The 15,799-nt window shown below is 42.0% G+C and overlaps 1 protein-coding gene across 1 annotated transcript in view; it reads right to left on the reverse strand.

The window, feature by feature from the left end:
- The window catches only part of VEGFD (vascular endothelial growth factor D), a 30,746-nt gene that overhangs the window by 13,690 nt on the left and 1,257 nt on the right, over positions 1 to 15,799 (reverse strand). The window lies entirely within an intron of this gene.

Consider the following 15,799-nt stretch of genomic DNA (forward strand, 5'->3'; position numbering starts at 1 on the left):
GAGCTGTGGCTGTGCAGCAGCATTAGCACAGTCATTGCATTTTCTACCCATGTGATGTTCATGACCACTCTGCTTCCATTGGAGGAAGCTTCCTAGGAAGACCCGTTCCATCAGTTTGAAGTTAATGTTCACTTTAAAAATAGCTTTTTAACACTTCATATTGCCCAGCATCCTGTAACAATGGTGCTTTCTTTGGCTGCTGCTTTCTGACATCTGTCTTTGTGCCTTTATCAAGGCACTGAGTATTTATTTCCACTGACTCACCAGATCTGCTGGAAACAGTCTCCAACACAAGTAAGAGGTTATCTTTGTAAATGTCTATGTTGCACTGCTCTCTCAGCTGTACTCTCTGGTCATACAGTGAACTGTATTATTTGACTTGCAAACAAAGGGCTGTAGTGCCAGCTGTCATGGATAAAATTCCATCTCTTTAAAGCAAAGCTGTAGTACAGGAGGTTGTCAATGAGGTGTGTAGCAGACAGCTGTGTGAAACAGTAGCAAGCGAGTGCTCTGTGTAGGGCTGGGGAAGGAGTGAGGCAAAGGGCCACCTATAACAGGAAGATTTTTAGATGAGATCTGAAATCCAAGCACTGAGTGCATCTGTTACTTGTTATGAAGACATCTGTGGCATTTAGTTTGCAACAGTACAGATGTTAGCCTGTACACATGGGCCAAGTTAATTTTTGGGTAATTACCTTTCACTGACCTAAAATTCCTTAAGTAGTTAACTCAGAAAAAGTTGTTTGCTCTCCTTTTGTGCCTGTACAGAACATTATATTGTGCTTTAGCAAGTTGCCATATTTCATTATAGAGATGGCTGCTTCATAGGTGAATGATTTTTCATGCATTTCATATGTGGTAAAAACTAGAAACCCCATCTCAATACTTATGAACAAATAGCTCAGAAGGAATGTGGACACTTAGCACCAGTAACTGAATTTCTAGACAGTTTTGCAAACAAGACACCCAGAATTTTGCTGATCCAGGAAAGCTGAAATTCAGCTTGAGGTCAATGCGTCAAGACTTATTTGTTCTAAGAACCACAGCTTATGTTCCCATTCACTCCCATTCACAAACTGCCTCCTTGGTCTTGCAAAACATGCAAGTGTAGGACCAGAACTGGCATGGTAATGGGACCAAAGAAATCAAAACTGAACTCTATTAAGCATTAACTTTTTTCCTCTCCCTTTGCGGTACAAAAGAATGTTCTAGCTGAAGCAGCATCCAACACTTCTAAACTAGACTTAATTTACAGAGAACCTGTAAAATGAGATGATAGCATTCTGGAACTTGGAGGATATATCCCTGCACTTCTTGTAAGAGTCAGCAGTTTGGGATGACTAGCTTCTCAATTTCTCTTACTCCTGTATCAAGAGGTTTTATTAATCATAGAATTGTTAAGGTTGGAAAAGACCTCTAAGATCATCAAGTCCAACCATCAACCCAACACCACCACTGTGTTCACCACTAAACCACGACCTGATTATTAGATGAGCAAAATATGAGCTAGCCTAAGCTATTCAGCCCTGAAGTCAAACTGTTGCTCCTTCTCTCATCACGTTTCCTAACACCTATCCAAGCTCTGCAGCTTGTTGGGATTGCCGGTTGCCTACCACGATAACACAAGAATAATTGTATTCCTGCTTCTTATATTTGACTTCTTCCCAGAGGGAACACATGTCACAGCTGACTTTTTAACTTCTTCACAGGATTCCCTATCCAGTACAGAATTTCCTGGCACTCTTTCCCATAACAATGGCACTACAGAGATAAAGTATGGTCTTTGCCTCTGAGCATTGCTGACAGTAGGCAAGATGGTGAGCTGAAGGCACTGCTGGTGTCTAAGGGAGGTCTGAATCTCAAGTAGTTAAAGGATTTTACAGTGGGGACATCTATTTTTTTTGTGAGCTGGTTGCCCTGAGCTCCTTCTGTAGCAAAGACAGAGAAATAAAGACACTTTAGAGCATGATTCATTTGAAATCACACTGAAAGTCTTTTTTTTTTTTTTGGATGACCAGCAGGGCCAGGCTCACCAGATCACAAGAGGTATCAGTATGGTAGATGTTTGCTCAAACATATCTCAACTCAACAATCTGGGGTATAAAACAACTGAAAAGAAGCACCAAATTTTGTGCCAATCTTGCTAAATGTCAAAACAGAAACAGTGAAAAGCCCCTTATGTGTTTCTTTTGATTTATTTGAGACTACTACAATACTCTTATCTAAAACCTTGTTCTAAATGCTTGCTAGATAAGCCACCAGAAAGACATCCTCATTGTAACACATATTGACCACAGAAGTGGCTGCCCACAGCCTAAAAGCATTTCAAAGTAAAAGCTTAAAAAATAAACAGTGTAGAAGATGCATCAGCCTGAACTGCTTCTGCTGGCCATCCTCTTCCTACAGCACAGCTGCACCAAATAGATAACTGTCATGAAATCTTTCCAAAGCATTCATTTCTGGTCATACCATTTTGAAAAGGGCAGCACCAAATAAAAACACAGAACCTCTTACAGTGTCAGATAATACCATGGATGAAGTGCCATAGGGCACCACACAGGTCTGGTGACTTCTTTCATTTACTGCTGCTTAAATTCAAGCTCTGTTTAGATACAGACATACTCTGGCTGACTGAGAAGACCTAGTTAGAAGAGTGCAGCTTTGGGCAGAAATGTGAATAAATCTTTCAAAATATGAAACTGGAGGATGGTGTTAGATTCAAGAGAATTTTCAAACTTTCCTGTCCTTTGATTTAGGACTTTATGCCCTCTCACTTGATAGCAAATGGAAAGCAGTTAAAACTAGCATTTGAGCAGGAGGGAAGCTCTTCACTCAGCCACAGAGCAGAGGAAAGATACATAGATGTCAGACTGATATTTCTGGGAGATCCAGCTCCTCACAAAAAGCAGAAGAGGACCAGAACCATTGACTGCTTCCTCTGACTGTAGCCATCTGCACATGCTGTTTCCCACTTTGCAGATATCTGTATCTCCCTTTTTCACTCTTTCCCTGATGCTTACATTCCTTCCTTCCAGGTTCCCTTCCCATTCTCCATTCTGCTCTCAACATCTTAAACTGCTTGAATCCCACTGTGCCTTTATGTTATTTATTTTCACTGCTTTCCCCATAATTCTGCTCGGAGGGAGCCTAGTGAAACCTATCTCTGGCTGAGCTGCTCAGCCTCCTAGTCCAGAAGAACATCCATTTTTTCCCTCCATGCCCTCATCCAACTTTCCTTCCCATTGACACAGATTTTAGTAGTCAGCTGAGGTGAGCTGTCACCATTGTGGAAGTTGTTGGTTGTAATGGTTGCAACCAAGATGTGGAGCAGGACTTCACTGCACTTGGCATGGTACACATAGGGAGCAAAATCATGAACTCTAGCCCCAGAAACCTTAAAATATGCTTTAACTGTTGAGAGAAAAACAAATTAGTCAATGGTCTTTCTGAAAGGACCATGGCAATGCCATTTCCACGCTCCCAAAATGAAAAAAATTACCTGTGGAGCCATATCACTGTAAAGCTCCAGATGTTTTAAACTTTCAACAGCCATCAATGTAAACCCCTATAATCCACCAAAGACATAATGCTATTCCCTGTGAGAAATATTTGAGTAGAATTTATCAATAGCAAATATCAAAGTAGCAGGTTTAAGTAGTTCATTCTTATCGCCTCAGCTTTCTGTTGCAATTTTTTTAAGTACCCTATCTAAAAATGGATCCCATACCCCGAAATAAAAACCAGATTTCTAATTTACTGAAGTCACATGTTTTTCAAAACACTGACCTCTCATATGTTCCAAAATCACTCTTAAATTCAAAGAGGAATATCTGTTTTCCTCTATTTTGGCTATGCACAATCATCAGGAAATGATAAGGCGAGTTAGCATTGTGATTTTTGGATAATTGCAACCCTTGTCCTTCCAAAAGAAACCATAATGGGCTATCTATCTTCTTCCCAGTAATCTCAGAGGCCAGAAAAACCCTAAAAGTAGTCAGCACTGGAAAGGAACAAGAGAAAAAGCAGTGATACATTCAGTGGCCTTTCCCACCTTGGACACTGACTACAATCAGCCACTGAGTTCATTTCCCCACTGATTTATGCTAGTCCAATGTTTGGCTTATGCATCATGTCATACAAATGCACAATCCCACAGGCAGCCTGCCCTGTTCAAACTGGGCTTTTTCTTGAGTATTAGTATTGACCATACCCTATCAGGGGCTGCAGATCTGCAGTTTGCATCTCTTCTCCACCCTTGACAAGCTCCTAGATTTCCTGCTTAAGAAAAATAAATCAAAATTATGTCTAAGTAAGCCAGCAGAACACACCTTTGCAGAACTCCTTTTTTTTTTTTTTTTTTTTTTTTGAGTTATTTTGAGCAACAGAGGAAAGACATGGAATACAACAGTAAAAAAAAGGCCTGCTAAGGTACTAAATTTATTTGAGGACCTATAGCATAAAAACAAATGAGGTTGTATTTAAGAAAACAGATGCATGAATGATCTGCATTGATGCAGATGAATAATACTTGGTGTGCACAGGGAGGCAAAAATAAAAATTGATAGAAATTTTTATTTTGCTCAATCTGCCTGCATTTCACTCTGTACTCAGGCATGCTCACAGACCCAGGAAATATATCCTGAAAGCTTTACACATGATTACTTTCCTTAAGCCCCAGCCTCACAGTCTTCCTCTACAGTAGGACATAAACCTCTGCTTAAAGCTAAACACGTGTAAGAATTCTTCTGATAAGGAATGTTTTTCTGAGTTAGGGTCACAGACACTGTCATGACAAGTGTTGCATAAATACCAATGGAAATTTTCAGCATTACCACTGTGTCTGGAGGCAGGACAAATGATTCAGGAACCTCTCGATAACCTTGCACTGTTTTATGATCCATCCTTTCAGCAGCTAAGCGATAGAAAGAAGGTAACAGATTTATCTTGCCAGCTGAAAGCAGATTGTAGCTGCATAGCACAGTGATGATTCTCTTAATGCCATTGTATCACAAACTTGGCCAAACAGGCTTTAGATAAGGTCAGACTAAAGCTTTCCAAATTAACCAGGCTGGGGGGGGTGGAAGTTTTGTCTCAAAATGAGGGCACCTGAGCACAAAGAGTACTGGCAGCATGTGAGGACATTTATAGCCTTTATGCCAGCGTTGTGTGCTTTATGCAGCTGTAGCAACTGCATTTAGTTCAAGAGAAGCTATGTAGAAGACAAAGATCTGATGCCACCAGAATGTGAATTGTCCCTGTTCCAGTGCTGCCTGAAGGCTAATCTCAGAACTAGATGCAAACCAGTTTAAATACTAGGTAGATGATTCATCACCACAACAAAATACCAAGGAATTTTGCTTCTATGTATGCTACACCTGAAATCTACCTCCTTTTCTCTTCCATGATGCATTCCCCAAGGTGAGTTTACCACAGTGTATAAACTGATTATAGCTGCAGGTTCATCTTGTGGAGATAGTGCCCACTGCTCCCTGCCACCCCACAATCATCAAAAATAAAAAAAAAATCTGATTCTATGATTCTATTCACCTGACTGAATATGAACTATTTATCTGAGACTCCTCTCATAGATTGTGGAGAAAAATAGGAGAAAAATGTTCACTGGCTGAACATTCATCCTGTTCTAAAGCCCTTTGAATTAGCTGTGCCTCCAAAATGCCTCTTCCTGTCCACTGATGCTGAAGGATGAATTGGCAGATCACCAGCTTAGCTGTAGTGAGGAGACCTGCATCCCACTCAGCTGAGAGTAGTCAAATGAGATTAAATAACATCTCCTAATCTAAAGCACAAGCAATTTATGAGGCACACAAATACAGCCATCCAGGAAGTGCAACTGCACCAGGGTCAGAAGGACCTGGGACGGGCTGAAGGCCAGCACTGGCAGAAGAAAGCATTCCATTCCCTGCCTCAAAGCCATGGTGCAGTTGCCCAGCCATGCTGTGGCTCCCAGCACACAGACTCTGAGCTGATGTGGCCAAGGAACTGCAAGAGAGTTCCCATAGAAAAGTTTGGTTCTCTCTTGGCAGGAAAATGCCAAGCAGCTCCTGCCTTTATGACACCAACATAAAGAACTACATTTTCCTGGTAAGAATGACAAGCTTGTGTGGAGTTTTTGCAGTAAGAAGAAATCTTTTGAGGGTTTTCATCATTATTAGTAGTACTTTTAGCATTATTGTGTCTCCTATCAGTTTGGAGTCAGGAAGAAATGTGAAATGAAGAGATGATAACCTGGTGTCTGTAGCCAAAGCAAAATATACAAGAGAGGAAGGCACTTATCCAAAGGGAGAACCAAGGAAACACAGAAGAGTGATGAGCCATGATTTTTAGGTAGCAGGGCTCAACCATTGCCAAATTTTATCATAACAAATATTGTCTATAATACAGCATTTTGTATCCTTGGGGTGTTGCATAACAGGTGATAAAATAGTGAGAGATTGAAAATATGAGGCTTGGAGGAGTGACTTACTGCCCTATCAACAAGCAACTGCAGCACCCCATAAATATCTATCATGAGGCATCTAACTCTGCCACATGTCTGACACATATTAGCATGCAGTAATTTTATCATCACTTTGTATTTCATTTCCAAGGAGAGAAAGAGCATTTACTTTTCAACAGCTTCAGCAAAATCATACTTTTGATTCTCTGTCAGCTATGAACTTCTGATATATGAAGTTGCATGTCTGGCTATATTCCCTCTGGAAGCATCATTGCACATTATTAGTGCACAAATAAGCTATTTTTGATTGTAGTGAACATGACCATAGAGAGACAAAACAATTAGATATTTTGACTTCCTACTAAAATTAATCTCTGAAACATGTGGGCTTGTCATGAGATTTTTAAATGGCTATTAAAGTCTTTGTTATCTCAAAAGCATGGATGAAATTTCGGGAGCATGCAATACTTCACCTTCAAAGTATTGTAAACAAATACTCAAATCTCTTCTAAAAATGTTTCATCTCTCTCAGTTCACTGCCTTGTCCAGACTGAACATTCATTTGATCATCACAGTTACAACATTAATAACCTGAAGGGACATTCTGTTTTTAGTGGGGACAAGCTTGGGCCCTGTGAGACAAATTTCCAGCTGTCACTTTTTTAAAAGGGTTTTTTCTCCAGTGAGAGCTATATTGAAAGCATACAGCTATATTGTCCAAGTGTATAGCAAAAAAATACACAAGGGGATGGAACTTCTTCCCTGAAAAAGCTCAAGGACTGAAGAACAGGCACAGGAAAATTTCTCTTCCCTCACCCACAATCTGTGCAAAACCTCTCTGCAGTCTGCCTTGAGAGTTGGAGAGTGTGGCCTTGGCTGTGCAACCTCTCAGGCAAGGATGGCTGTGATCACAGCACCCCATCCTGAAGTCCTGTGTGCCATGGCTCTGGAAGAGAAACTGCATAGAGCCCTGGCCTGTAAGAAGAGCAGTGTAGAGTTCTACACTGAGCCAGAGCCCACAAAGAAGGACTGACAGATGTGTCACTTGAGGGTTTGGGAGGAACAGGAAATGGTCAAACTTATAGTCTGGCCAGGTGTTGTATGAAGTGGCAGAGGGACACTGACCTGAGACTGCCACATTTCTCACTGATAACATTTGAGATGTTTCAGGGCCTCTTCTGCTAAAACCCTGCCAGCACATCATTTGACTGAGACACACCACCAGAGCAGGAGGAAGCTCCACCTCATGTTCAATGTGGTAAAAAGCTTCCTCCAGACACTCCTCCTTGAGAGTCTGTCTTCTCAGTCTCCAGTTTAACTTCAACTGAAGAAGGAGACCTAATTACCCATTTTTTAAACTTGGTGGTCAAGGTGGTGATAAAACAGCTCCTACTTTAGCTGAAGATGATATGTTTTCACAAGTAAATCATATTAACTGCTCTGGGCCTTCAAGAGAACAGCTGTTTTATGTTTTGAATGGCCTTTTGAACTAGAATAGATCTTTTGTGGTGTTACAGCAAACAAATCAGACTTCTTGCACTTTAGTAGCATGCTTACATTATAAAAATCCTTGGAGATGAGACATTTTGGTTGCTGTATTCTCTCTTGAATAAACGAAAATATTGAAAGCAAATAACTGAAAGCATCAGAACTGGACATGGTTTTGTGGAAGCATGAATCTCAGAATATTTAATATAATTTTTTATGTCCAAAGCAGAGACTGATAGTATTTTATCAAAATACCTCTCAGAACTATATACTTTTAGCCAGTTAGGTCTTTACACCAAAATGAGGCGCTTTTTTTTTCAGCCAGTAAACATTTTGAGTATCAGCTTTGCCACTCTCATTAAATAGATGCTTCTTCCCACAGCCAGGTCTTTTGGCTCTCATAGGAAACATCCTCCAGCTGGGATTTTGAAGGTAACAGCATCCACTGTGCATCAGTTTGCTGGCAGTAATGGAAAAGCTGGAGTGGTATATTGTGGCCACATTTCTTTTCACAGAGAAAAGCAAGGCACAACTTCCCAATTATATTTCTGGGATTCACATTCTCTGAACCTCAGAGAAAGAAAAAACAATTCTTATCTCAATTTCTGCTCCTCTTGTTGTTCAAAGTGGAATGCTTTGTGGAAGATTGTTTACCTGAAGGGAATTGGGAACTGGATTCTGGTGTGAGTGTTGTGATTCACTGACCAGTTGAATCCTGTGTGTGTTGGGACTGTTGGCTGACAGTCACGAGATGCTGTGCAGGGGAGTGGAGTTGGGTGCTTGTGCAGATTCACTTTAGATTCAGTGTAATATAGTGTAATATAATATAGCATAATAAAGTAATTAATTAGCCTTCTGATATCATTGGAGTCAGATGCATCATTTCTCCCTGCCATGGGAGAAATGTTTCCAATAGTATACAAAAGTACTTGTTTCCAATAGTATACAAAAGAAAAGAGTTGGTCTGCTAAGGTATGGATTTTCTTCCTGTTCAAGCCTAGTCAACTACATTGAGAGTATACCTTTAGGTCCCTCCTACAGTGATCAGGCAAAGTACATTCATTTGGTAAGTGAAAAAACACAGATGATTTGTCATAAATGTCCAGTGTGGTAACTCACTGATATATCCTAAATTCTGCTGACAGCTTTGGAAGTCTTACAGTACATTTTCTGAGCTTCTGCTTATAAGCTTGTTCAGATGTCTTGCATTGCTGCCATGTGTTGAGGCAGATGTGCTGCTCAATACAGAGCTCAGCTAGAACATTATCACTTCATTGTACACCAGGTTAGGTGCTGGACCAACACTATGACAGGGTGCACACATCAAAAACAGCACATTAAATGTGTTTACAAAGAGCGTGTCCATGCTGTAGTCACTGCCTCTCGATATTTGCCCATTCTTTGGAAGTCACTGGGGTTTGGAGAGTGAGTTTGGAATGGCTCAGTAACACAGACCTGCATGAAATCAGATGACCATGTGTTCTTTTAATATTTGAAAATATTATTTAATGTGATGAAGGGTCCTTCAGTTAGTGCTTTCGTTGGTTTTTGGGTTTTCCCCAAGACACTTTAATAAATGTTTTGAAGGTATAACTAGCCAATTGGACAGCTGGGTTTCAAAATGTCACTCACAAAGCAAAGCCGTTGCCAGCACTGAATGAACTTATGTTACCCCAATCACATGCACACATTTTCCTGGAATTGTAGTTTTTCTTGAGTAATATTTCCCTAACAATTCAGAAAAGTAACCTAACATGGTTTCTGAGTCATGCTGCTAATTAAAGTGAAAAGTTTTGCCTGTCTTTGTGGCACATTCTCTGTGTGCAAAGTGACATATGATATGGTAACCTGATGCAACTTTTTTGCAATTCATGGTGACTCAAATAGAATTCCCTCCCCAGCTGCACTCACGCGGTGACCACAGTGCAGCCGGTGACCGTGAGCTGTCAAGCCCAGCACAGCCTGATTCCCAGGAAAGCATGGCTCAGGCAATCCCATCCTGGTGGTGAGCAAGGTGGTCACCCCTTTCCAAATCCATTCACGTGGTGTCCACACTGGATTGCCAAATCCAAGAGTCCAACTCCACCTTGTTTGTGCTCGGTACGGCTTTGTGGAAGCAGAAGGACCCTAGATGGCGTCCTACCACCAGCTGAGTGCTCACACACCTTCACTCACATTTGGGCAGAAACCATTAAAAAATACTCAGCTGTCCTTCACAAAGAAAGGTATTTTATTGAATTTTTCTTAATGCAAGAAAGCTAAAATAGCCTGTGCAGTTGTTCTGCTGTTCATTGGTACTGAAGCCCATGTATCACTCTTTTGCCAGGATGTTAAAAAAAAAAAATCTCTTTCGTCTTCCCACAGGCAAAGGGGGTCTGTGCAGCTGTAGTGGGGGCACTCAGCATTTTGTTTGCATTCCTCAAATCCCAGCAAGATGTATGATGATTTGTACAGCATGCTGGGGAGGTAGGAAGCAGGTGGAGAAGTAGATAAGGGAATGGCACATAGTGAGAGGAATAAGAAATTTCTCAGGAGTAAGTGTTTCTGTAGGAAAGTTACCATATCAGATTTACTTCCCTGCAGCAGCAGAGCTCAGGTCATTTTCCCCCCTCAGCAATACGGTCTCAAAGCCAAGTCCAAGAAAGGGCAAAGGCCAGTTTTGTAACTGGACTTAGTTGCCCTGAGAGAAAGGCCTAAAAGAATCACAGATCCCACTGTGTGAAAACGATAAAATATATCATACAAGATTTTAGTGGGAATTAGAATAAATGAGTTATCACCTACAACAACTGTACCTCATTTATTTTTCCCAAATGCCAGTATGGTGTCCCTAGGAGATAAGACACAAGTAAAACTTGTCTGGAATAGCAGCAGTGTTGATCAGGATGAAAACTGCAGACACCATGCAGAGGTCTCACCAGGCAGAGTTTGCACCAGTTTTTCTTTCCTCTTTTCAGGCAGATCTTTTCTCTGCTTGCCCCCTGTGGGAGCCTACATTGATACCACCACACCATTGGTTATAAACAAGACAAATGCCTGTGGGGAGAAAGCAGCAGTAGACTGCAGAAAACAGAAACAAGCAAGACTTGCTGAGCCTGAGCTGATGGCTTGTTTTGGTTGCTTTCAGACCACTAATTACCAAAAGGATAGCCCACTGCCCTGTGAACCTGCCTTCTTGCCTCCCCTTGGTTTCACAGACTTTCAGATGTGAGCTACAACTGATGGCAAAGTTTTATTAGTGCTTAATTTCAAACAGCTGATAATTTGGTTTCTCAAATGCTGCATCTGAATAATCTACACAGCCTGGTGTACTTTTCCAAGCTCTGCTCTGTCCTCAGACATTAAAATCCTAGCTGAGATGGACTGGATTGGATCAGCAGCTGGGAGGGATTTTTTTGCTCTTTCTCATGAGCGGGAACTATCCTTGATAAAGTAGCAGTGTGTTAGTAGTTGCCTTTCCAAACTGATAAGAGCCAAGGACAGATGCTCTGTGAAGTGAAAACAATACAGGATTGTTCTGTTTGCCTTCAGTGCACCTTGTCAAGACAGTAGCAGATAAGTCAGAACAAATTGGCTTTCCTCACAACTTCCCTGATAGCTTCTCACTTCTGAAAGAAAAACACAAACAATCATTTCTGCAGGAATGCTGTAAGTATATTTTCACACATTTTTGGCTCATTGTGCCTATCAGAGATGATAATCACAGAGAATCAAAAGCAGCAGACAAAACTGGGAGAATGAAATACTTCTGAAAACCACAATCTCATAATATTTGTTTAGAAGTGTTTCCTAACTTTGAAAGGAAGCTGGATTTGAGGATGAAAAGCCCAGTTTAAACAGAGGAATTTTTCCCAATGACATTTCAAGTTGCTTTTTCTAGCAGTTGAGCACTTTGCTGGAATTTCAGGAGTTGCCTTTGAGGAAGAGATCCCATGGCACAGAACATTGTTAGAATCTAACTGTTGTAGAAACTGAGCAACATTTGCAAGCAGATTGTAGGAAGCTGTGAAGATCTATCTGAAAACCAGTGTCAGTTATAATTACAGAGACAAAACTTACAGCCAGCTCTGCTGCTCAGGTTTCCTCCCAGAGCTCTGTTTCAGCTGTACAGACAGACAGATTGCAGCTGGCTCTCGGATGTAAAGAGCTTCCTGATTTCTTCCGCTCATGGTGTGGTGGCTCTCCAGTATTTCCATGCCTTCCCAAGGGCAAGGCATTCTCCACTTAGGTGGTCCAGGGCCTCAGGAGGGTGGGGAAGTGCTGCTTCCCTCGCCCCAGTGGACAAGGACTATGTACCAGCTGTGTTGGGAGAATGGCTTCCCGCTCTGTGCAGTTCACAGGAACAGTAGGAGATAAAGATCTGTTTGAGCAAGAGCGACCACTGGAGGCTTGAACAATGTTTGGTGCAGAAGTAGGAAAGATTTAGCTGTGGAAAAGGAGTTCATGTAACAGAGAGCAGCCATGTTTACCTCCCAGCTAAGCCCACCTGACCCCTTGGACTTTTGATCAGAAAGCAGCTTTACAGTTCAGGGAGAGTCCTCAGCCTATCCCCTGTGGGTTTCTCTCTAACAAAACCAAAGTAGGGTTCAACGTGGGGAGAAGACCTCTGCAATAGGAAAAGGCTCTGAGTCTGTTTAACTTGGAAGTGGCCAGTTGTTCCTTTCTCTTGCCTGTCCCCCAACGCTGTATTAATAATGTGAAGCAGCAGAATTGAGGAGGAAAGCAATGAGATTTTAATTCTCCGAGACCAAAACTTGCTGCCTCATTAGAGAGGCACTTTCAGTGTTGGAAGGCAGAAGCAGCTCTGATGGATCGTTGGCTTTTCTTGGCAAAAAATTTGCCTCAGCTCTGATGAATATAGGACATAGCTCTTCACATCTAATTTTAAAATTCTGGAAAAAGTAGTTTATGTCTGTTTCTGCTGTAGGAGAGGAAAAATTTGAGGGGGAGAGACAGAAAGAGAGACAGAGAAATTTGCGGTTCTCTAGCGGAGAGGTTCCAAAACGTAAGAGACTGTCGGGACAAGAACTTCAATAAGGAATTTTTAAAGCATTTCCTGATAAAAAAACTAAAATAATACTTCTCAGTCTTCAGAAAACCCACGTGGAAATCTAATTCTTCTATGAGATCTTCAAATATTAGGTTGGCATCCTGAACCAAGCCACTGGAAGGCAAGGGCCACCCTTGACATCAGTTCAGCTCTGGAGCCAAGTCCTGCTGGACACCTGTGTGGCTGTGCTGCCCCTGTCTGAGGCTGCCCACTGCTTCCCACCATGAGTCTGTGCTCCAGTTGTTCTTCTGACTGGCAGACATTTGATGTTCAGGCTGAAACTTTCCATACCAGATGTCTGCCTCAAAATTATTTTAATAATTTTTTTGCTTTCTCTGTCAAAATGGTTTGACCGCAGTGCAGGATGAAGCTCCTCCTTTATCTGTGCAAAAAATTTTTCTGTTTCCCTACTGTCAATCACAGATGTGAATTTTGGACACCTGAGGAACCTTTTTTTTGCCTCAGATGTGTACACTGCTATCTTTGAAAAAAGCCCCCATCGCCCCCCCAGGGCCTTGCAGCAGTCAGGTCCTGTGCTGGTTCCATTCAGGAGCAGAGCAGAACCTGGGTGCAGGCCACCCATGGGTGCAGGTCCAGCCTATGGGGCTGAGAGCACAGGACCTGCCCTTCTTCCCCCTCAGGCCATGGGTCTGGCATCCAGGGACAGGAAGCTGCTGGATTTGCCTGTGGGAGGGAAGGAAATGAATACTCATGGAGGAGGGCAAGGCCTGGCCAAGGAGGCTGAGATCATCTTTGGAGATCGGGACAAGAAATGGGTCAGGTAAAGGAAAGTCGGGGCAGTTAAAACCACAGGGACAAAGAAGGGAGCTATGGATGGAGAAGGGAAGGGGGAACCATGGTCAGATATGACTGGAAAACAAAAGTGTCCATTAGGGCTGTCTCTGAGGAAAAAACTTGGGCAAAACTCCTGAGGGTCTGTGACAGAAGAAGGATGTCCCCATCCAGGAGGAAGCAAGTGGGAAGGAGGGTGACACTTGGATAGCACAAAAAATAGACCAATTGGAAACCTGAGTCCCTGAGTCCTGGAGGTGAGGGAACACAGGCCAAGTACCGGGAGTAGAACAGGTTGGGAATGGAGAGGGGCAGGAAGAAGAATACATGTACATGGCGGGGAAAAGGGATTCGTGTGCTCAGAAGAGGATGGAGTTTCTGAAGGGTTAGGAAAAGCCAACTGCCATGGAGATGCTGGGTCACAGCAGCTTGTACATAAGCCTTTTAACATTCATGCCTTTAATCAGGATATTTAAAGGGGAAAAAAAGAGAATTTAAACCCTTATCCCCCTGAAACTCTGGCATGATACCACACTGATGTCACCTGATGGTTTGAAGCACAGTTTTAAAATGTCAGGCGTCCTGGGCAGAGCTCACTTAACTTGGATTCATACAACAGGGGGTAGAGCAGGTTGCTGGTGCTTAACCCTTCCTAGGTCTCATCAGTTATAAGCTGTATCCTGACCTTGTGGGTTTTATCCAGGCAATGTTGCTGTTGATCTTAAAGAACTTCAAAATGAGGGTATGTGAATGTAATACATCATTTCTGTGTACTGCAAATTCAATTTGAGATGTAAATGGTAAAAATAATCATAACCCTGTGTGCCATCCAAGACTGTAAAATGAAGCACGTTTTGTGGTGTATTTCCACGTGTGTGCACACACAGAAGCCCACAGGTCATACAGGAGAAAACAACCCAGAAAGCTAACACGCTATGTAGAACATTAAAAGAAAAACAAATGGTTTAGCCAAAAGCCTCTGTCTATACCAAAGGAGCCAGAACAAGCAGTCATTTCTTTTTGGCAATTAGCAGCCAATGCAAGTGAAATACAGCATTTGAGTGTGACCTGTAAGATTCCTTTTAGATAGTCTTGGAAACTCTCTGTGAGTTGCTTCAGACACAGTAGCCTGTGGCTAAGCTGGCTGCTTGGCAGTGGTAACCAAATTTCAGTGAAAATCATCACAATTGCACCTATGTTGGATGGACAATGTGTCACAGTGAATGAACTGTAAACCAGTATAAGCTAGCAAGAAGAGCTCTTGCATTTACTCTAGGCAAAGTGGATATGGATTCAAAGTTTACAATGAAAGGGCTTTCTAGTGGTTTTACTATTGTGCTGAACAAACTTGCATCCCACATGTGGCTAGAATTATCACCCCTGCCAATTATGAAATGGTTACTGTTCTGTGTTAGAAAGCACGTTCTGCTTTAAATGAAGTGATTCCTGCAGGTTCAAAACCGGTGATTTGTCATGCAGTGCACAAAGTTCATGTATTAAACAAGGCTTGTTACTCTGGTCCTAATGCCTTCAAAGAATTGATTGCTAGGGTTGTAAATTAGAAGCTTGTGAGCAGTCAGCAGGCATCAGTCATCCTGAGGCACACACTGCTCACCACTGCTGGCTTACTGGGCTGGCAACAGCAGTCTGCAATTAGGCACACAACTTAGCATTTCTTTCCTAAAGCACAGGTCAGCATGCAGCAGGCTCACAGACTGGTGTGTGGCCATTGCTTGCAAGCAGGAGGGTTTCTGAAGTGGAAAAAAAAAAAATTAGCCTGTTTTGCTCTGCTAGTGAAAAACAAATAATTTGTTCTGGACCACACAGTGAATTAATCATTTTTGGACAGACTGCACGTGTAGAAACTTGTTCCAGTTTTTGTTCTGATTTTTCTAAATGATTGTCCTGGATGTTTTCACATTGTCTCAAAGCCAGATCTGAAAAATCCTACTCTCATGGTGAGACTTCAGCTTAAGTTTTGTTTCATGTACTATATTCAAAAGAAAAGTTAT

This window comes from Haemorhous mexicanus, chromosome 2 (assembly GCF_027477595.1).
Source record: "Haemorhous mexicanus isolate bHaeMex1 chromosome 2, bHaeMex1.pri, whole genome shotgun sequence".
Lineage (NCBI taxonomy): Eukaryota > Metazoa > Chordata > Aves > Passeriformes > Fringillidae > Haemorhous > Haemorhous mexicanus.